The 21,080-nt window shown below is 44.4% G+C and overlaps 1 protein-coding gene across 2 annotated transcripts in view; it reads left to right on the top strand.

The window, feature by feature from the left end:
• Nucleotides 1-21,080, top strand: part of LOC145356962 (leucine-rich repeat neuronal protein 1-like) — a 214,221-nt gene that overhangs the window by 65,763 nt on the left and 127,378 nt on the right. Inside the window, exon 2 of one of the 2 annotated variants that reach the window (XM_080209979.1) lies at nucleotides 13,996-14,114. The gene's annotated coding sequence lies outside the window, so the exon portion shown is untranslated. The remainder of the gene's footprint in view (nucleotides 1-13,995; nucleotides 14,115-21,080) is intronic. The other variant, XM_080209981.1, reaches the window with a different exon arrangement.

Here is a 21,080-nt window from a genome sequence, read left to right on the forward strand (position 1 = left end):
GGCAGCTGCCTCCAGGAAACAGCTCAGATAGAAATGGAGTGCTGGAGGCAAAAACCAATGTGTGCAAACGATTGTTTTCTTTACTGAACGAAGACCATTCCCGCATCCCGGCCATTTAAACTGCATGGTTTGATAATCACTGGCTAGATTTAACCAATGGGTTTATAGGTTGTTGTTTGGGAAATGGGGTCTCAGCAGAATTTTGGATTTTGGTGAAAATGGATCCTTTTAGCGTTTCAGTCTTTGAGGGACAAAGTGCTTAGCTATAAGGTTGTGTTTTTATTATCTTTCTTCTACTTAATATTTACTTTTTTTTGTTTGTTTAATGAAACAGGTCACACTGTTTCTGCCAAATGTTCTCACACTGGTTAGCTTTATAAAGTCAAATTCTCTACACCAAAAAAATTATGCTCTTTAAAATATCCTGAACCAGCCCCTAATTTATATGTTACAAAACCCCACTAATGTTAAGTGGGAGAATGTTCCAACCTGAATTTTATTTTGGGATATTAGCAAGAAACGTTGGCGGAAAGAGTGAGAACTCAGACCTTTCTTTTGTTAAACAAACAAATAAAAGTATTTACTAAGTAGTGTGATGATACTGTGCCTTTAAGCAATGTGTTTCTGTCATGTTTCTTGAGAAGGAGATGTTAAGATTCAACTCTTTAAATGGTGCTGCTTTGTCTGTTCCAAGTGTCCCACCTGCTGAGAATACAGAAGAAGAATTGCTCCTAGTTATTGGGGTACTTGTTTTAATCTGAATTAATGCAGTCTTGTTATCTTTTGAGTTGTCTCCTGGGGTTTTGGAGTTGGGTTTAATTAGGTTGGATTGAGAATAGTGAGTCATGTGCTAACTGGAGGAGTGAGGCTTACATGTAAAAGGCAGGCAGTTTCTGTTTGGATTTACAAAGGGCAGGAGCACTTATTTATCTCTCTCTCTCTGGAGATTGGATTCAGGGACCTGCTAGAAAATAGGTAACACTCTCCAGAGGTGTGCTGGAGGTTTGAGGACTAGTAGCCCACGTACCAAAATGTAAGTTTGATGTTTGTTAACTGATTTTAAAGAGGAGTTTACGTCTATGAGAAATTTTGCTTAAATTGGAACTAATAGAGATTGGCTAGTAGTTAAGAATTTTATCTTGTCATGTTTAAGTATTTCAATTGGTAAAAGTCACACTCAATGAAGCATGTTTTTTACACAGAGGGTAGGGGAAGTAGTGGAAGCTGATATGACAATAACTTTTAAGGGGTGTCTTGACAGATACATGACTAGGATGGGAATAGTGGGACACGGTCCCCAGAAGGGTAGGGGGTTTTAGTTCAGTTGGGCAGCATGGTTGATGCAGGCTTGGAGGGCCGAAGGGCCTGTTCCCATGCTGTAATTTTCTTTGTTATTTGTTCAAAACAAGCTGTTGTTATAGTTTAACTGTATCGTTAAATAAAGTTTGTTTTAATGAAAGTTTCTGAGTATGTCAATAGAATCACATCAGGAGTGAAACACTTCGTCCTTACACTAATGCCAAATAGTTGTGGTCTAGTCCAACTTCACAATATACCTTGGAATTTCTGATCTGATCTAGTTCCGAACAGAAGAAATACTTTTTCCTTAAATGTAGCAAATGGTAATGTACCTGGAATGTTCTATCCGCAAGGTTGGTGGAGGCAGAGCAGATAATTCATTTCTAAATGAACTCGATGGGCATTTGTGTTGCAGAGCAATGGTGATAGAATGGGTGAATGAAACTGACCCCGGGCTGGTTGACAGGGAGCAAGTATGTACTGAATGGGCCAAATGGCATCCTCCAATGTGACAGTGATACCGTAGGATGGGAGAGGAGGAGCTGTGTAACAGTGGAACTTAGATGCCTCTTCTTCTGTATCTCTTCACTTCATAAATATTTTATATTCACAATTTGAGCATTATTGGCATAAATGGGGGCGCCTAGTTTGGAGGAGTTACCGAGTCCAATAGCCTTAGGAAATTACACTAGCATCAATTAAGGATGTAATTATTTCTCTTGGCATTTCCTTCTCTGATTTACCAACACTTGCTATTATATTAGAAAAATATTCCACAACAAAATCTGGAAATAGTAATAAAAATAACAGGATCTTGTAGTTAACTGGAGCATATTTAAACAACGTGGATGTTAAGAACCCAATTATCTTTTGAAGGATGTATAAGACTACAAGACTGAAATGTGAGCACTTGGCTTGTAAAGAAATGGGGTGCCTAGCCACGTTCTCAGCACAGATGCAACTGGAGTGACACCATTATGGATGGCCAGAATGGTCTCCCGTTAATTGCACCTGGGTGTATGGGAGGCAAGATTGGGAAATTTGCAGATGATGCAAAAATCAGCTGTGTCATTGACTGTGAAGAGAATAGCTGGTGTCTTCAAAATGATACTCATGGCTTAGAGTCATAAAATCACAGAGCAATACAACAGGGAAACAGGCCCTTCAGCCCAACAGGTCCACATCGACCAAGGTGCTCACCCAGCTAGTCCCAATCGCATTTGGCCCACATCCCTCTACTTTTCTTCATTCGTTCACAGGACCTGGGCATCGCTGGCTGAGCCAGCATTTATTGCCCATCCCAAGTTGCCCTTGAACTGAGTGTCTTGCAAGGCCATTTCAGAGGGCAGTTGAGAGTCAACTACATTGCTGTGGTTCTGGAGTCACGTATAGGCCAGGCTGGGTAAGGACGGCAGATTTCCTTCCCTAAAGGACATTAATGAACCAGATGGGTTTTTTCCGACAATCGACAATGGTTTCATGGTCATCAGTAGATTCATAATTCCAGATTTTTTTAAATTGAAGTCAAATTCCACCATCTTCCATGGTGGGATTGGAATCCGGATCCCCAGAATATTTCTGGATTAACAGTCTACCAATTAATAGCCCACTTCTTTCCCTTCCATGTACTTATCCAAATGCTTTTGAAATGTTGCTATTGCACCTGCTTCACCCACTTTCTCTGGCAGCTCATTCCATATCCACACCACCTTCTCCTTGAAGAAGTTGCCCCTCAGATCCCTTTTAAATCTTTCCCCTCTCACCTTAAACCTGTGGCCTCAATTTTCAGTTCCCCTTCCCCGGGAAAAAGACTATGGGTGGGATTTTATGGCCTTGCTCATCCCAAAATCATAAAATCCCGCCTGAGGCCAATGGACTTTTCCCTGTTATGTCCCTTGCCCACTACAATTCCTGTGGTGAGTGTGATGGGAAAATTTCTAGCTTATGTGTGTTCATCCTATCAATGCCACTCATGATTTTACACACCTCAGTAAGGTCACCACTCATTCTCCTACATTCCAAGGAATAAAGTCCTAATCTGGCCAACCTCTTCCTATAACTCAGGCCCACTAGTCCTGGTAACGTCCCCGTAAATCTTCTTTGAACTCTTTCCAGTTTATCAATGTCTTTCCTGTAACAGAGTGACAAAAACTGTTTAGTCGAGTGGGTGGAAAAGTTAGAAATTCAATCCAGAGAAGCCCAAGGTAATTGTCTTTGGGAAGGACAAATGAAGCAAGGGAACACTCAATAAATGGGAGGGGTATAGGAAGTGAGAGACATTGGAGTGCATGTCCGCAAGTCCCTAAAGGTGGCAGGACAGGTAGACAAGGGGTAAAGAAGGTACGTGGAATGCTTTCCTTTACTGCATAAGGTGTAGAACACAAAAACAGGGGTGTAATGATGGAACTGCATAAAACACTGGCTAGGCCACAGTTAGAGTTTTGTGCACAGCTCTGGTCGTCACATTACATGAAGGACAGAGTTTCTCTGGAGAGAGTGCAGAGGAGATCGGCAGGAATGTTATCGGGGCTGGAAAATTGCAGCTACGAGGAAAGATTAGTTTGTCTGGGGTTGTTTTCCTTGGAGCAGAGGAGGTTGAGGGTTGGCCTAATTGAGGTGTACAAAATTATGAGGGGCTGAGGTAGTCAGGGAAGACATATCTCCCCTAGTGGAGAGGTCAGTTACCAAGGGGCGCAGGTTTAAGGTGATTGGTAGAGAGACTAGAGTGGATATTTGGAAAGCTTTTTCACCCATAGGATGTTAGGTGTCTGGAATTCACTGCCCAGATTGGTGATTGAGGCAGGATCTCTCAGTTTAGTTAAAAGATACCTGGATCTGCACCTGAAGTGCTGTAACCTGTGAAGATGCTGGAAGGTGGGATAGAATGGGTACCTGGTTTTGTACAGCCAGCACAGACACAATGGGCCGAATGGCCTCTTTCTGCACCTTAACTTTTATATGATTCTATGGAGGTTGCAATGTTATTAGTTACCAAGTTGATTTTATATATCCTCCATCCACACCATTTTTCTGGGGAAAACTTTGCTGCTGTCAGATGTTGTTATAACTTCGGTCATGAACTATATTTCCTGTGATCCAGAGAAACCTCTTTAAGTAGACTCTATAGACTGCTGAGGAAGTAAATATTGCTGTAAGGTAGGTAGTTTGCCTTAAGTCCCATTTCTTCACTTTTTTATTCCACCCGTGGGATGTGCGTGTCGCTCCCGGTCAACATTTATTGCCCATCCCTAGTTGCCCTTGAGAAGGTGGTGGTGAGCTGCCCTCTTGAACCGTTGCAGTCCACGTGCTGTGGGTTGACCCACAATGCCGTCAAGGAGGGAATTCCTTTAGACACAGCAACTGTGAAGAAATGGCGATATAGTTCCAAGTCAGGATGCTGACTGGCTTGGAGGGGAACTTGCAGATGGTGGTGTTCTCATGCTGTCCTCGTCCTTCTAGATCGAAGCGATGACAGTCATGGTGGTGTCAGTGGGCTCTTTGTGCAAAACGGATCCTTGTTACCTCAGTCTGGATTGGACATCGGTAGCTCAATCCATCATGAAAACCAGCCTACCATCCATTGACTCCGTCTACACTTCCCACTGCCTCGGAAAAGCAGCCAGCATAATCACGGACCCCACGCACCCTGACAATTCCACATTCTACCTTCAGGAAAAAGATACAAAAGGCTGAGGTCACGTACCAATCAACTCAAGAACAGCTTCTTCCCTGCTACGATCAAACTTTTGAACAGACCTACCTTGCACTAAGTTGATCTTTCTCTACACCCTAGCTATGAATGCAACAATCCGCATTCTCTCCTTTCCTTCTCTATAAACAGTATGCTTTATCTGTATAGCATGCAATAAACAGTACTTTTCACTGTATACTCATACATGTGACAATAACAAATCAAATCAAATCATAGAATATGAAGCTTCCCCAACTCCAGTAACCGGTTGTCAATATAGTGGGACCAAAAGAGAAAATGCTGGAAAATCTCAGCAGGTCTGGCAGCATCTGTAAGGAGAGAAAAGAGCTGACGTTTTGAGTCCAGATGATCCTTTGTCTAATTAGATAAATTCGGTAATCTGGATTCGAAACGTCAGCTCTTTTCTCTCCTTACAGATGCTGCCAGACCTGCTGAGGTTTTCCAGCATTTTCTCTTTTGGTTTCAGATTTCAGCATCTGCAGTAATTTGCTTTTAGTCAGTATAGTGGGAATAGGAGTCAGGGGTTATGGGAAGGAGGCAAATGTTAAAATCAGACTGGTCATGATCTTTTTAAATGTCAGAACAGGCTTGAGGGGCCGAATGGCCTACACCTGAGCCTGTTTCTTCTGTTCCAATGGGAAGTTGGGGGTGTGAGATGGGCAGAGGGAATATTCCTGTTACCATTTTCAAATTCTGCTTTGAAACTGACATTTTCTCTGTCAAAGCACCAAATTAGGTCTTTGTTTCCCTGCTCTTGACAAAATCAATTTGTTTCTATATATTAAAGACAGTCAAAATCGACTATATCGAGCAGATAAGCTGAGGGGAGCTGTAGAAAAAACCAAAGAAAGAGGCAGAGCAACATTGAAACAGAAGACCTTAAAAGCTTACTTATTAGTGTCACAAGTAGGCTTACACTGCGATGCAGTTACTGTGAAAATCCCCGCCTCACCACACTCCAGCACCTGTTCGGGGACACTGAGGGGGAATTTAGCACAGCCAATACACCTAACCAGCCTGCCTTTTGGATTGTGGGAGGAAACCAGAGCATCCAGAGAAAACCCACACAGACATGGGAAGAACTTACAGATTCCGCACAGACACTGACCTAAGCCAGGAATTGAACCTGGGTCCCTGGTGCAATGAGGCAGCAGTGCTAACCACTGTGCCACCGTCCCTTGACTGATGTAAAGTAAAGTTCATTGATTAGTCACAAGTGGGCATACCTTAACAATGTAATGAAGTTACTATGAAAATCTAATGACGTGATGTGGAAATGGGGAACTTGCGTATATGAATTAGGAGCAGGAATTGACTATTTGGCCTCTCAAGCCTGTTCAAAACATACGCATTTGTTTATAGTTCCAGCATAGATCTAATCCACAGATCACAGCCAACACAAGGGAGGACATCTAGTCAGTGCAATGGTGATTGGGAGTAAAGAAAAAGTTACGTTTCTGTTGCTTCTTTCAGAATGGGCGGGTAAGTGGAGATCAGCCATGATCTTGTTGAATGGCGGAGCAAGCTCGACGAGCCGGATGGCCTACTCCTGCTCTGAGTTCTTATGTTCTTATGGCCAGGAATTTACAGCCCCTCCCACTGGGCAGGATATTCCAGTCCCGTCCAACTGAATGGAGGTCGAAATGTCTCACCGCATCCACCAGGGGGAGACAGGCCGCGACAGGGCTGTGAAACCCTGGCCCATGTCCAAAAAACACATCACAGCCAACGAAGTACTGTTCGCAATGTCGCTGATGTTGTAATGCAGGGAACGTGACGGCAGCAAACATCAAGAGGATGAATCTCAAGCAAAATACATGTGGATGCTGGATTCTGAAACAAACACAGAAAATGCTGGAAAATCTCAGCCTGACAGCTTCTGTGGAGAGAGAATAGAGCCAACGTTTCGAGTCTGGATGAGCCTTCGTCAGAACTGAAGAATCACATAGGTTTTTCTGTCCCCATCTAAGGTGACCGCCAACTGAAGGAAAGTAGATCATAGAATCATTGAATCCCTACAATGCAGCATGAGGTCATTCAGCCCATTAAGCCTATACCAACAACAATCCCACCAGGCCCTATCCCCACGCATTTACACTGCTAGGCCCACTTACACAAAGGGGCATTTTAGCCCTCAGTCTCATTCCACAAAAAAATGATGGATTCATAGAATTCCTACCGTGCAGAAGGAGGCCATTTGGCCCATCGAGCCTGCACTGACAACAATCCCACCCAGACCCTATCCCCGTAACCCTGCTAGTCCTCTCTAAAGGGGAAATTTAGCATGGCCAATCCACCCAACCTGCACATTTTTGGACTTGTGGGAGGAAACTGGAGCACCTGGAGAAAACCCGTGCAGACATGGGGAGAATGTGCAAACTCCACGCGGGATGTCACCTGAGGTTGGAATTGAACCCAGATCCCTGGAGCTGTGAGGCAGCAGCGCTAACTACTGTGCCACCCTTTGTGCCACCCAATCACTCAAAGCCGGAATCGAACCTGCGTTCCTGGTGCTATGAGACAGCAGCACTAACCACGATGCCACCTTGCCATCTAAGATGGTAGGAAGTTAGAAGATTGACTGCCTACAGAAGTTGTGCAGAATACTAACAGGGTTAAAAAAAAATCTTGAGAAATGCGAGGTTTATTATGGACCAACATATAACCCTTGAGATACAGTTTTGCAATATTGCTAACCTCGATTTGAAAGAAAAGCCATTAGCTTCTTGTTGATCAGGTGTAGGCTTCCAATTATGTAAAGGATCAGAAAAAATTAGTAAATGATGACTATGCATTTGAGATTGAGTCATTAAATGTGAGAAATGATTTATCTTTTTAATGAAACTAGCACCTTCCCTGAACACCACAATAATTTGCTGCAGAGTAGAGAGTGGACAACACAGAATAGATATCTATCCCTTGCCCCATCTTAATTAGTACGGAAAGAGGAAACAAAAGATATTCCAGTACCCCGTAGATCATTAGGATGCAGAAGGTGCGCAGGACTGCAATCAAAAGGTGGGTGAGAAAAGGTTGCTGCAATTAATCTTTTTTGGAATGGAAGAAGTATCCTGATAGAGTAATGCATTAAAAATTTCAGGGCTCGGAAATGTATTGACATTCTGTATGCCTCACTCCAATGCAAATCCACTTAATATTCTCTTCGGTTTGTCTGGGAAGAGATGTCTTGGTTCCCCAGATGGTGCCTTTCTATTGGTGGTTTTTGAAGAGGAGACTCGAGCCTGCTTTTAAAAACAAATAATGACGTTAAGAAACAAGCTACTCAATGGGGTCTGTCAAACCGATCCCATCTGCGGAGACTTCGAGGCCATATGTTACTCCAAAGGTAAAGAAATCCAGCTGCACCATCTGTTGTGACTTCTTCATAGAATTTGGGAGAAGGAGAGATTGCCGTTGCTTCTCCTCTCATCATAGGAACATAGGAAACAGGGAACAGGATAGACCATTCAGCCCTTCAAGTCTGCCCTGCCATCCATTAGAACTTATCCTCTACCCTAATGGCATTTTCCCCACACTGTCCCCATTAATCCTCAGTGTCTTTACTCTTTAGAAATGTCTTAATTTGATTTGATTTATTTTGTCACATGTGTTAATATACAGTGAAAAGTGTGTGCTATACAGACAAAGCACACCGTTCATAGAAAAGGAAAGGAGAGGGTGCAGAATGTAGAGTTAGAGTCATACCTAGGGTATAAAGAAAGATCAGCTTAATATTCAAAAGTCTGACAGCAGCAGGGAAGAAACTGTTGTTGGGTCGATTGGTACTTGACCTCAGACTTTTGTATCTTTTTCCTGACAGAAGAAGGTGGAAGAGAGAATGCCTGGGGTGTGTGGGGTACTTGATCATGCTGCTTTTCCAAGGCAGCAGGAGGTGTAGACGTAATCAATGGGTGGGAGGCTGGTTTGCATGATGGACTGAGCTTCTTTCACAATCCTTGGTAGTTCCTTGCAGTCTTGGACAGAGCAGGAGCCATACCAAGCTGTGATTCAACCAAAAAGCATGCTTTCTATGGTGCATTTGTAAATGTTGGTGAGAGTCATAGCTGACATGCCAAATTTCCTTAGCATCCTGAGAAAGTAAAGGAGTTAGTAGGCTTCCTTAGGTATAGCGGAAGCTTGCAGGGATCAGGACAGGTTGTTGGTGATCTGGAGACCTAGAAACGTGAAGCTCTTGACCATTTCTACCTTGTTCCCGTTCTCAATCTCAATCTCAATCTTAAACATACTCAATGACTGAGCCTTCACAGCCCTCTGCGTTAAAGAATTCCTAAGATTTGCCACGCCCGGAATGAAGAAATTCCTCCTCATCTCAGTCCCAAATAGTCTTGTTCTGAGGCTGTGATCCCTTGTTCTAGACTGCACCCTCCCTCATCACTGCTCCCTGTGTCCCCACCACCAAGCCAAAGGAATTTCCTTCTTGCACCTTGTCGACAGTGAATTCTAGGAAGGATTCACTTTGGAACAACAGCGAGCATCTTATGCTTTAGCATGGCAGACTGGGAGACCTGCACTGCTGGGAGGCGTTGGGTGACCACAGATTGAGTTAGCTGATCTGGGAGGTCAGCATGGATGTTAGACATCCTCTGTCATTATCTTTGAAGAACAGGTTGAGTTCTCCCTGAGCATCCAGTTCACACATCTCAACCAGTGTCACTAGAAATGATCATTTGATCATTTATTTCCTCGCTCTTTGTGGGATTTCGCTGTGTATAAAATAGCTGCCACATTTCCTCCATTTCCACATTTACTCTATGAACATCTGCCTTGTCTGTATAGCACGCAAGAAACAATATTTTTCATTGTATGCCAATACATGTGACAATAATAAACCAAATCAAACCAAATAATAAAATTCATTACACCAGTGACTGCAAGTGTTTCATTTGCTGTCAAGTACTTTGGGACGTCTTTAGTCGTGGAAGGTGCTATATAAATGCAAGTTCTTTCTGTGCTGTGACAGAGCTGGCAAATATTCGAGGATATTCAATCACATATTTTAAAAAGAACCTTCTTTAAAATGGACAGGATGCCGGTTATTGGAGTGAAGTCATTTGAGGTTTACATTCAACTCTTGGCTAAATAGAAGGATAACAAGTCACCTCCATGTGAGTACATCAAATTCCAGCAATCCTGGTCCAATTCCAAATGTGTCTGAGTCCGCAAGAAGAAGCAATCAATTAAATACCACTGAACAGAGGAATTGGAAATGTCACAGTGCTGAGGGTTTAGCGGTTTCTGGGTTCAGGGTCTCAGTGGAAAGAAAGAGAGGAAGCTTCTACATCAGTATTCTCAACTGGTCAGAGTGATGGGGAGAACTCTTCAAAATGGTGCAGTGGGATCTTTAGCACCAACTCGGAGAGGGCAGATTGGTGCCATCGGTTTGACGCCTCTTCCAAAAGGCTGCACTAGCGACACAGTGGCACAGTGGGATTAACACTGCTGCCTCACTGCATCAGAGACACGGGTTCGATTCCCGGCTCGGATCACTGTCTGCGTGGAGTCTACACATTCTTCCTGTGTCTGTGTGGGTTTCCTCCGGATGGCCCAATTTCCTTCCACAGTCTGAAAGGCGTGCTGGTTAGGTGCATTGGCCGTGCAAAATTCTCCCTCAGTGTACCCGAACAGGTGCCGGAGTGTGGCGACTAGGGGATTTTCAGAGTAACTTCATTGCAGTGTTAATGTAAGTCTATTAACGAATAAACAAAATAAAATACAGCACCTCCTCAGTGTTATGAGGTAGGCCTTTCCTAGAATGCGAAGATTAAGGGGAGAAAGAGTGGCGACTTCTTCTTGCAAACAGGATATATAATCACGCATAATGTTACAACTGAATTTCTGTATTTTGATGTAACATATGGGCTTGGGAAGCGTGGCAGATGGGACCTGTTTGAGTGTAATCCATCATGAGATGCTTATTTTTAAATCATTGCTGGTTTTCAACAGTAATGCTCATACTGAAGGGAGTTGATACCACGAATGGGCGTGAGAAAGTTTCAGCTCCCCACAAGCAATACTCTTCCCACCTTGTACAATAAAACCAGCCTCAAATTCCTAACAGGGTTACCTCAATCCTTGCCTCGTATGAGGGTGTTCACGACTGTCAGGGTCAGTGTGGGACTGGCAAAGCAGCACCATCCACAGAGGGTCACACGTAGAATCAGAGAATCCCTGCAGTACAGAAGGGGGCCATTCAGCCCATCGAGTCTGCACCGACCACAGTCGCAACCATTCCCTGTTTCTGTAATCCCACATATTTCCGCTGCTAATCCCACTTACACTAAGGGTCAATCTAGCACGGCCAATCAACCAAACCCACGCATCTTTGGACGGTGGGAGGAAACCGGAGCACCCAAGGAAACCCACGCAGACACGGGGAGAACGTGCAAACTCCACACTGAAGGTGACCCGAGGCCAGAACCGAACCCGGATCCCTGGCACTGTGAAGCAGCAGTGCTAAATACTGTGCCATGTAAGCAACAGAGTTGGAAGAAGTCTGATAGATGTCTAGAGAAAGGACTGAGTCAGGATTGTGCTAAATAGAGACATAGATCGAGAGATAGAGAGGTAGATAAATTGATAGATAGGTGGGTAGGCAGGGATGGACTGATGGATGGGTGGATGGATGGATGGACGGACAGACAACTGGCACACCTATACTGACATTTGCCCTGTGAGGGGAATAGTGGAAAAGTGGTGAAAGGATGTCTGAGCTGATTAACAATCTGTTGAACCATGTTGAACACTCCTTCTGTGGCCAACAATCCTGGCATTGGACTCGAACCTGGGGCTTCTTATCCAGTGGTTGGGGTCCTACCCATTGTGTCACACGATCTGCTGCTATAGATATGTGGTTATGCATTATTTTAACAAAACACTGATTATTCTATCATGCAAGCCTTTAGACCCCTTTTTGAGACAACATGCAGCCTTACAGCTCTGTGCACCAACATGCTGCCAATTCCATATATCACTCAATTGGTCCCATTGCATTCTGGAACATTGGTCAATGCCCCATCATCACCATCGTTGGCATCTCCACGGCTGGAATTCTCTGGTCTCACATGCCCCGGTATCTCTTCCAGTGAGAATGGAGAATTTGGTACTCGTCCAAATCCCCGTGCACAGCGGCGGGACTGGACAATCCTAGCCGCAGACGTGGTCAGAGAATTCTAGCCCTCATCTCACAGATGGCTGAGAGGGAGTAAGACATTAGTGTTGGCTTATGACTTCTACCTTTGTCTCCCACAAGTGAGGACAGTAGTTGCTGGCTGGCAGAATAGGTGGCAGAGTGTTCATTCAAGCAGCTGCCCTCTCTTTCTGCCTCTCTCGCTGTTCTCTCTCAGTCGTTCAACTTATTGGAAAGACTTGGCAACGTTTTTTATGATGGGTTGTCATTTTTGTCATGATTGGGCATCAGTTTCCCACATCTCGGTGTTAATAGAGCAGACTCTGGTGGAAGCTTTGAGATTCCTTCGAAATGTTTCCTCTGGTCCCCGTATGAACAGGCGCTCTGACAGACTAGCTCCTTTGTGAAGTACCTGCTTGGGGAGCCTCGAGTCAGGCATTCTGATGACATGTCCTGGTCCATCATAGCTGATGTGAGACCATTCTTTAAATACTGACACACAAGCATGGTTCTTTTGCCACTTAATTTACCTTGCTACCTTTTGCCCCCTTGAGCGAAATGGTGGCACGGTGGTTAGTACTGCTGCCTCATTGTGCCAGGGACCCAGGTTCGATTCCAGCCTTGGGTGTCTGTGTGGAGTTTGTACATTCTTCCCATGTCAGCGTGGGTTTCCTCCGGTTACTTCTGTTTCTTCCCACACTCGAAAGATGTGCAGGTTCAGTGGATTGGCCATGCTAAATTGTCCCTTAATGTTCCAAGATGTGTACATTAGAGGGATTAGTGGGGCAAATATGTGGGGTTACGGGGATAGGACCTGAGTAAGATAAAAAGATGGTCAATGCAATTCCCGGCTTGGGTCACTGTCTGGGTGGAGTTTGTACACTTTTCCCCATGTCTCCATGGGTTTCCTCCAGGTGCTCCGTTTTTTTCCCAAACTCGAAAGGTGTGCAGGTTTGGTGGATTGGCCATGATAAATTGACCTTTAGTGTCGGGGGGGGCTAGCTAAGACAAATGAATGGGGTTATGGGGATAGGACCTGGATGGGATAGTGGTTGGTGCAGACTCCATGGGCTGAATGGCCTCCTTTCTGCACTGTAAGGATTTTATGATTCTATGATGCCTAAACAACCAGTGATCCAGGTGCAGGAACAGTGGCTGACTTTGCTCTCTGGCATTGCAGGCAACAGTTACACTCCCATCACCCTGTCACCAAGTCCCCATCCTAGTCCAGATCAGCTCAAAAGCGCAGTCAGTGATTTGGACTTTAGATCCTCTTGGTTCATATGCTTCTGGGCCTCATATTGGGGTGACTTAAGTGGCTGGGAGTGGGAATCATTTATTCCCAAAGGAAGGTGCTGTGGGGAGTTCAAGTCCAGACTGACCTCCTGGGTCAGTCTCAATCTGTGATCAGGATAAAACTGTGTGCAGTGTTACAGGGTGGCATGGTTAGCACTGCTGCCTCACAGCACCAGGGTCCTGTGTTCAGTCCCAGCCGAGGGCGACTGTGTGGAGTTTGCATTTTCTCCCCGTGTCTGCGTGGGTTTCCTCCGGGTGCTCCCGTTTCCTCCCACAATCCAAAGATGTGCGGGTTAGGTTGATTGGCCGTGCTAAATTGCCCCTTAGCGTCAGGGGGTTTAGCAGGGTAAATAGGTGGGGTTACAGGGATACAAGCCTGGGTGGGATTGTTGTCGGTGCAGGCTCAATGGGCCAAATGGCCTCCTCCTGCCCTGTAGGGATTCCATTCTGCGAAAGTCACCTTGGAAGGTGGTGTTTGAAGAGGAAATTCACATTATTTCCCCTGCAACTTGGCATTTATTTTTATCTTTTTTTCTCACAGCAGAACGTGTGGATTCGAGGCAAGCTGGAAAAGTTATTTATACAGCAATACCCAAGACATCACAGCTGCGTAAGACTGACTGGATGGACCACAGGGTCCATTCTTGATCATCATTGTCTGTAAGTAACCCGCATTGTTTTGTTTTGACTGGGGTACTTCTGAACATAATGCCATGGATTCCTCCAAAGCATGGGTACGGGAATGAAATACCATGATTTATAAGCATACTGCCAAAATCCCAATGAATATGAGAAACACCATTCTTCTATTAGTGTCGAGTGAAATGGTTTCTCTGCATGCTCCTGGCAGCTAATAACCCTAATGGGAATTGTCAACTGCAGAGATTATTTGCTGCAGAAACGCTTTGTCATAAAAGCCACATGTTTTATCAATGAGCTTAATCCTCCATCCCCCGAATGCCTCACCTCCGTCTCCCAAACCACACTGAAAGGCCATATAATGATAATAATAATTTTAAATTAAAATACGTGAGAATTCCTATTGTTCTTTTGGGTAATGCATGAATAATGAATAATTTCAGCTGTGGCTTAAACCCACACGGACTCCAAAACAGAGACGGTTCCTTCGTTCGGCTGGTTGTCTCAGGGTTAAAATACTCTCTTGTGCTGCAGAGTTATATCCTGGAAATGGTATGCACGCCCACTGCAAACCCCTGATTCATTTGATCAGTGTTAAAACTGCATTAGGCTGAACTATATAGTCTGGCTCAGTTATAAATCAGATTTATTAGAGGTAATACATTTACACAGAAGAAGCATAACCGGGTAGATACGATCACTCAACGCAGCACTTAACTTGTGCCAACGTTCTTAACTGTGTCCAAAACCAAAATAATCAGCAATTGGTTTCTTAAGTTCCTTCTTCTCAAGAGTTTTTGCAACTGATTCTTTATCAAGATAGCAGGCAGGGGTCAAGAGCGAAGGTAGGAGGATTTTGTGCTCACTCCTGACATGCCAGTGCTTGGCTTTACCTACCAAATTTGAGGAAGGGGCACATTTTGCGGCGGTGGGGGGAGGAGGGGCGGGGTGCAGTTGCAGCAGTCGACAAGGCCAGGTGCCTGGAGAGGACCTCTTGGTGGCAGACTGGGAGAGGTGTACAGTCAGTACACACCAGGCAGCCTTAGTGACCTCCCCACAGGTCACCTCTTCCACCTTCACAGTGATGACTTGGTTGCAAGAACTATTTCAAGTTCTTTATTAATTTGTTAGTGTCACAATTAGGCTTACATTAACACTACAATTAAGTTACGGAGAAAAATCCCCAGTTGCACGTTTGGGTACACTGAGGGAGAATTTAGCACGGCCAATGCACCTAACCAACACGCCTTCAGACTATGGGAGGAAACTGGAGCACCCGGAGGAAACCCACACAGACACGGGGAGAACATGCTGACTCCGCATAGTCAATGACCCAAGCCAGGAATTGAACCTGGGTCCTTGACGCTGTGAGGCAGCAGTGCCAACCACTGTACCACCGTGCCACCCCTGAAGTTAGAACATAGAACATAGAACATTACAGCGCAGAACAGGCCCTTCGGCCCACGATGTTGCGCCGACCAGTTAAAAAGCAATGACGCTCTAACCTAAACCAATCCCTTTCCATCCATAAACCTATCCACGGATCTCTTAAACGCCCCCAAACTAGGCGCATTTACAACTGCAGCAGGCAGGGCACTCCAATCCCTCACCACCCTCTGGGTAAAGAACCTACCCCTGACATCCATCCTATAACTACCACCCCTTAATTTAAAGCTATGCCCCCTTGTGCTAGCTTTCTCCATCTGAGGAAAAAGGCTATCACTGTCCACCCTATCTAAACCTCTAATCATCTTATATGTTTCAATAAGGTCCCCTCTTAGCCGCCTTCTTTCTAACGAAAACAACCTCAAATCCCTCAGTCTCTCCTGGAGATATGATGGGGAGATATGTTGGAGATATGTTGGAGATGTGATGCCTCCATTTTAAAGTACCCCCACTCTTTCATACCTTTCATGGCATCTTACTGCTGCTTGCAAACTGGAAGGTGCTTAATTAGACCTCCAGATCTGTGAACCCACCCACCATCCATTATTGCATGCTAAGCCTACCCTTTGGCTATTAATTGTTGAATCTGGGACACAGTTTTATTCATCAACAGGTCAGAGATAGAGAGCTATCAATCAATTTGCATCAAAGTCATCATGCAGGACAACGTTCACACTGTAGATTCATGTGTGCTGATATCCATTATCCACATTATCCAGAAAACTCTAAATTCTGTGGACAATACCTACCTTCTTATCAATGCAATCAAATAGCACTTATCTATTGAATTATATGGCCTCCAGAGAGCCTGGTTCTAATCTTGGGCTGGGATCATATAAAGAAATAAACAGCTTCCCTTCAGTCTTGTCTCAAAAGTAAACCCTGTAAAAAAAAAGCAATGATTGCATTTTGTAGCGCATTCCACAACCTCAAAACTCTTTGCACCCTTCGCTATTGCAACTTAGAAAACCTGGCCATTAATTTCTGCACAGCAAGCTCTCACCAACAAGCTGAGAGTGAATAGATAGTCTGTTCTTAACCGTGCTGACTAATGGATAAATACTGTCCAGGACACAGAGACGCGCTGTCCTGCTCTAGTTCAAAATATTGACCAATGAGATCTTTCACATCCACCTGAGTGGGCCAATAGAGCATCGTTTTAAAACCCGTCCCAAAAGCAGCACCTCCAACAGTGCAGCACCCCCTCAGCTAATGTTCTAGTACATTCCTTATACTGTATGTTCCAGACTCTTGGCACAAGACCCAGTGGATCACAGAATCCCTACAGTGCAGATGGGCGCCTTCAGTCCAATTCAGTAGGGCCAATCCATCAAACGTGCATGTCTTTGGAGTGTGGGAGGAAACTGAAACACCCAGAGGAAACCCACACAGACACGGAGAGAATGTGCAAACTCCAAACAGTCACCCAAAGCTGGAATTGAACCTGGGTACCTGGCACTGTGAGGCAGCAGTGTTAACCACTGTGCCTCTATGCTGGCCCACAATATAGGATCCTAGAATCCCTACAGTGCGGCAGGAAGCCATTCAGCCCCGCACCAGCATCATTTCCATCCGGGCCCTATCCCTGAAACCTCCCCTGCCAATCTTCCTGACACTAAGGGGCAATTCAGCATGGCCAATCAATCTAACCTGCACAGCTTTGGGTTGTGGGAGGAAACCGGAGCACCCAGAAAAACCCACGCAGAAAAGGGGGAGAACATGCAAACTCCACACAGACAGTGACCCAAGGCCAAAATTGAACCTGAGTCCCTGGCATTGTAAGGAAGCAGTGCTAACCACTGAGCCCCAAAACATAATAAATATCACAATTTTTTTATTATATAAATTAAATACATCAGAGTGATTAGCACTACTACCTAACAGCACCAGGGACCCACGTTCGATTCCTAGCTTGCGTCATGGTCTGTGTGGAGTTTGCATGTTCTCCCCATGTTTGCATGGGTTTCCTCCAGGTGCTCTGTTTCCTCCCAAAGTCCAAGAGACATACTGCTAGATGCATTGGCCATGCTAAATTCTCCCTCAGTGTACCTGAACAGGCACCAGAGTGTGGCGACTAAGGGATTTTTACAGTAACTTCATTGCAGTGTTAATGCAAGCCTACTTGTACCACTAATAAATAAACCTTAAACTTAAACTTAATTAAAGGAAAGACCATAAAATACCAAATCTTATTATTTGTAGCTGACAGAAACTTAGTTTTCACTGCAGTAATGTTGCAACATTGGACATATGGCAACTAGGGGATTTTCACAATAACTTAGTTGCAGTGTTAATATAAAATTACTTGTGATATTAATAAATAAACTTAAAATAATCCATCTGGATTTTCTAAATGCCCTTATTAAGGTGTCCCATAATCAACTCTGGAATAAGGTCAAAGGAACTCATTGGAGTTCTCACTGGAACGATGGAGGTTGAGGGACGACCTGATAGAAGTCTACAACATTATGAGGGGCATGGAGAGAATGGATAATCAGAAGCTTTTTCCCGGGTCTCTGGTGCTGTAAGGCAGCAGTGCTAACCACAGTGCTGCCACGAAGAAGCAAAGGGTAAATAAAAAGCTTATTGTCGCGGGTTTGCGTAAGCCTGTTTTTTTTTTCTCTGTTTGGCAGCTCATAGCACTTTGAAAAATTTGTGTGCGAGAAAACAAGTAATGTTCTCTCCAAATGGAACAGTTTTATTTTATTTGGCAGCCTTCAGAAAGATCCTGGTTTTGAAGGGGCATCTTATCAGTTCTGCTAATGGTGGAGCAGTAGACATCATCCAACAGCTCACGATAATTCACAGTTCATGCAGTATTTTTTTCATTCCCACTGGATTGTAACCAATTTACACATTAATAATGTTGTACATTATTATCAAGCTATTATTAGTTTGGCCAATTGTGGCCCAATTGTTCTACAGGTAAAAATAGCATCGTTACAGCATCCAAATTTCATGACTATATTATCAAGTGATCCACTCAATGAAATTTGTTGCTTGTCGACTTAAAGCTGTCTCTTTTCACAACCCTTCCCCCACCATTGCTATTTTGGGCAGCTGGTCGAACGTTGGCACAGGCCGGAAGCAGATCGTCGTAGCCACGTCACATCCCCAACTGGCCCCGAGTGGGGAAATGTCACATCCTTCCCACCAGATTGCACCGTGCAATTATTCTATCTCCTGGGGAGTGCTGGCTCCATAACAAAAACCTCTTCGCAAGCCTAAAATGTCAGCAATGGAGAAGTTGACAGCACAATCGCAGTGTAAAATAATCCGGTAAGTAGTCTATCAACACCAAGTTCATCAGGTGATGAAGGAACAGCACTCCAAAAGCTCGTGCTACCAAGTAAACCTGTTGGAATTTAGTCTTGGTGTTGTGAGACTACTTACTCTGTCTACCCCAGTCCAATACCAGCAACTTTGCATTATAAAATAATCCAGACCAATCTTCCAATAACAACTTGCATTTATGTAACCCCTTTTAATGTAGCATAATGTCCCAAGATACTTTATAGAAGGCTAGTTTAAGTTTAAATTTGTTTCTTTATTAATGTCACAAGTCGGCTTACATTAACACTGCACTGAAGTTACTGTGAAAATCCCCTAGCCGCCACACTCCGGCACCTGTTCGGGTCCACTGAGGGAGAATTTTTACATCACCAATGCACCTAATCTGCACATCTTTTGGAGTGTGGGAGGAAACCAGAGGAAAGTCACGCAGACACGTGGAGAACGTGCAGACTCCACACAGACAGTGACCCAAGCAGGGAATCGAACCCAGGTCCCAGACACTATTAAGTAACAGCGTTAGGCATAATCAGACAGAAAGATTGATATTGAGACAAAGAAATATCGGGATTGATGATCAATTGTTTGATCAAAGATGTAAATTTAAAGCAACATCTTAAAGGAAAAAAAGAAAGCTGGAGAGTTTTAGGAAGGAAATTCCAGAGCTGAAGGCCTAAATAGCTGAAGGCACAGCTGGCAACGGAGGATTGAAGGAAGTGACCAATGCACGAAAGGTTGGAGCTAGAGGAATGTGGACGCCTCTGAGGATTGTGGCGCTGTGATGTTTTAACGGTTTTGCATTGGAATACTGAGGCAGTTTTGCATTGTCGGAGGTGGTATCTTTCAGGTAAGACACCAAAAGACATTCTCAGAGCATTCAGTAAGTGTGGCAACACTGTCTTCCTTCAGAACAGAGTTGGCCGCGTTCCTGAGAGTCACGGGCATTTCAGGCCTCCTGCATCATCCAGAAGCTTGCTTCGTCACGATGGGAAAATCTCCAATGTGGGATTTTAGAAGTTGAAGTGGGTGGATTGATGGTATACATGGAAACCTCCATGTTTGGATGAAATGAACAGCTCATTTTCTACTCCCATTCAAGCATTCCATTTGGAGCTGGAACTCCAGTTAGGTACTGAGATGCTGTTGGAGGTGTCATCTGATGGATTAAGGCTCCACTAGTCCTGTCAGGAGAATGTAGAGAGATCACATCTTAAAAGGGATAGCACATTATCTATCCCAGAACCACTGATCAAGATGATCTGGTTATTATCTCATTGTACTTGTGGGACCTTTGTTGTAGCTGCATTGTAGGAACATAGGACGTAAGACCATAACAACAAGGCCATTCAGCCCCTCGAGTCAGCTTCACCGTTCAGTAAGATCATGGCTGATCTGTGCCCTAAGGAAGTGATAGACATATTTCTAATAAAAAAAAGGGATAAAGGGAGATGGAGAGCAGGTGGGGAGGGGGATTTGAATCCAGGGAAAGGTCAGCCATGATCTGATTGAATGGTGGAGCAGGTTTGAAGGGCTAAATTTACCTACTTTAGCCTATATTCCTATGTTCCTATGTTCCTAACTCCATGTATCTGCCTTAGGCCCATATCCCTTGATTCCCCTGCTCAATAAAAAATTGTCTGTCTCAGACTGAAACCTAACAATTAAACAAGCATCCACCACCATTTGAGGAAGCAGTTTGAAGCCTCCCACCACTCTCTGTATGTAGAAGTCTTTTCTAATATCTCTCCTGAATAGCTTGGCCATAATTTTTAGATTATGGCCTCTGGCTGTGGAGTTTTCAACTAGTTCCTAGACCAGGGAACTGTCCTAATGTTCTGGCCAAGATATAAGAACATAAGAACTAAGAGCAGCAGTAGGCCATTTGGCCCCTCGAGCCTGCTCCGCCATTCAATAAGATCATGGCTGATCTTTTCGTGGACTCAGCTCCACTGACCCGCCCCCTCGCCATAACTCTTAATTCCTTTACTGTTCAAAAATGTATCTATCCTTGTCTAAAAAAACATTCAACGAGGTAGCCCCAACAGCTTAAATAAAGGCAAATTACTACAGAATCTGAAGCCAAAAGAGAAAATGCTGGAAAGTCTCAGCAGGTCTGGCAGCATCTGTAAGGAGAGAAAAGAGCTGACGTTTCGACTCCAGATGACCCTTTGTCAATGCTTCGTCTCAAATGCTTCACTGGACAGAGAATTCCACAGATTTGCAACCCTTTGAGTGAAGAAGTTCCTCCTG

The sequence above is a fragment of the Carcharhinus amblyrhynchos genome, chromosome 22 (genome assembly GCF_965287045.1).
Source record: "Carcharhinus amblyrhynchos chromosome 22, sCarAmb.v2.hapA, whole genome shotgun sequence".
In the NCBI taxonomy this organism is placed as follows: Eukaryota; Metazoa; Chordata; class Chondrichthyes; order Carcharhiniformes; family Carcharhinidae; genus Carcharhinus; species Carcharhinus amblyrhynchos.